This window comes from Salvelinus sp. IW2-2015, linkage group LG4q.2, assembly GCF_002910315.2.
Source record: "Salvelinus sp. IW2-2015 linkage group LG4q.2, ASM291031v2, whole genome shotgun sequence".
Taxonomy (NCBI): domain Eukaryota; kingdom Metazoa; phylum Chordata; class Actinopteri; order Salmoniformes; family Salmonidae; genus Salvelinus; species Salvelinus sp. IW2-2015.
Genome location: NC_036843.1, coordinates 10,011,915 through 10,014,280, shown reverse-complemented (window position 1 = coordinate 10,014,280; position 2,366 = coordinate 10,011,915). Strand labels below are relative to the sequence as shown.

Here is a 2,366-nt window from a genome sequence, read left to right as displayed (position 1 = left end):
GTGTTACCTAGCCTCAGTGCAGTGGGCAGCTGGGAGGAGGTGCTCTTGTTCTCCATGGACTTTACAGTATCCCAGAACTTTTTGGAGTTAGAGCTACAGGATGCAAATTTCTGCTTGAAAAAGCTGGCCTTTGCTTTCCTGACTGACTGCGTGTATTGGTTCCTGACTTCCCTGAACAGTTGCATATCGCGGGGGCTCTTCGATGCTATTGCAGTTCGCCACAGGATGTGTATGGCGTTGTGTGAGCGAGCGGTTTTCTGTTGTGAACAGAGTGCCCCATGGTGTGGTTATGGTATAGGCAGGCAGGCGTAAGCTGCGGATAATGAACACAATTGCATTTAATCAATGGCCATTTTGAAAGCACAGAGATACCGTGATGTGATCCTGAGGTCCATTGTCGTGCCATTTATCCGCCGCCATCACCTCATGTTTCAGCATGATAATGCACAGCCTCATGTCACAAGGATCTGTACACAATTCCTGGAAGCTGAAAATGTCCCAGTTCTTCCATTGCCTGCATATTCACAAGACATGTCACCCATTGAGCACGTTTGGGATGCTCTGGATCCACGTGTACGACAGAGTGTTCCAGTTCCTGCCAATATCCAGCAACTTCACACAGCCATTGAAGAGGAGTGAGACAACATTCCACAGGCCAGTCAACAGCCTGATCAACTCTATGTGAAGGAGATATGTCACGCTGCATGAGGCAAGTGGTGGTCACACTAGATACTGACTGGTTTTCTGATCCACACTCCAACCTTTTTTTGGTAAAGGTGTTTGTGACCAAGAGATGTATATCTGTATTCCCAGTCATGTGAAATCCATAGATCACGGCCTAATGAATTTATTTAAATGACAGATTTCCTCATGAACGGTAACTCAGTCAAATCTTTGCATGTTTGGTTTATTTATTTTTCAGTGAATATTAGTGAATAACATCTACCTACAAGTATCGTGACTACACAACTGACTAATAAGACTATATATTAGGTCTGGGACAATACCAGTATCCTGATACTTGTTTAGTATCGCGGCAAGAAAACAACACAAAGCGGATTAACTAATTTAGGAAAACAGCCCTAATGTTGGAAACTAACATGTTACCCAGAGTCACATTTTGTATTTATTTTTCCAAGCTAAAGTACACAACATTTTACACAAAGCAGGTTTTTATAAAGAACCAAAGAGTTTGCGCTGCTTCGTGTAAATGTTTTMCCATGGGGAAAATATTACAATACTGGTATTGTTACAGCCCTACTGTATATTGTACACAGTACGTCACCTGTTTACTGTAAAGTATTGTGTACATTTATGTACGTAGACATTTGAAATGGCAGGACGTGAATGTGTGTAAGTTATGAATCATTATTTGCTCATGTATTTCCCCCCCGGACTCATTTACAGTGGGTTCTCGCCCCTGTTGCATGTTTTCGTTCTAGATCCACTGGGATTTTGACATGTTCATCAGGAATCGAGTGGACACGTCGCCCAGCCCTGTGGACTGGCACACCATGTGCAAACATCTGTTTGGTTTCGTTGGATTCATGCTGCTGATGTTCTACCTTGGGGAYAAGTTTCCATCTTACCAYCCTGTGGTAAGTATTGCATTGAGCAAAGCYTCAGTCTTTTGTCTCCGTTGTAATCGCCGTTGTAACCCCTAAGATGTRARAGACCAGAAGATAATATAAGTATATGCTTTCCTGTTSTATTMAAACCCTTTCCCATTTTGGTATCTCAAGACCTTTTTTTACTATGACATCTGGATTTGAAAAGGACTTGTCCAATAACAGCCTTTGGGTCTACCCCTCATATCTGTCCCGTGGACACTAATATTGGATTTTACAGTTGGAGCAACAGATCTGATCCCTGAATACAGTTTAATGACGGGTGTACACGGAGTCGGAGATGATGCTACTGCTGTTAGTGGTTTCATTTGTTTCCTTGCCCTGCTACCAATTCAATAGAGTGAAGACATGCATTGGTAACTGAAGCGCAATTATCATATTCCACTATATTTTGCCATTTCATTTCCTTATGATAGCTTTCTGGTATTTATTGAAGACCATTGAGCACCTCACCCACACTCACCAAACACCTGTTTTTAAAAAGGTCTTCAAATGTCCTCTTCTGTAGGAAAGGTGAACAGGTACATCCTGTCTGATGCCCTCTGTTAGGTCATCCCTGTTCTCTATTCCAGGCACCAAAACAATATCCTTACAACAACCTGCACCTAGAGAGAGGAGGGGATCCCGAGAAACAGCCTGAAGAAGTCAAACATTTTAACATTTAAATATCTGCTTCTCTAAATGTGTATATTTCTGTCTAATAAAGAGTTAATAGTGTGACTTCAGTCACATTCCTGA

The 2,366-nt window shown here is 42.1% G+C and overlaps 1 non-coding gene across 1 annotated transcript; it reads left to right on the top strand.

Moving 5' to 3' along the window:
* Positions 1–1,441: 1,441 nt before the first annotated feature.
* On the top strand, positions 1,442–2,366 carry LOC111963274 (uncharacterized). The gene is made up of 2 exons (XR_011479784.1): positions 1,442–1,598; positions 2,201–2,366. It is a non-coding gene; the product is annotated as an uncharacterized protein (transcript).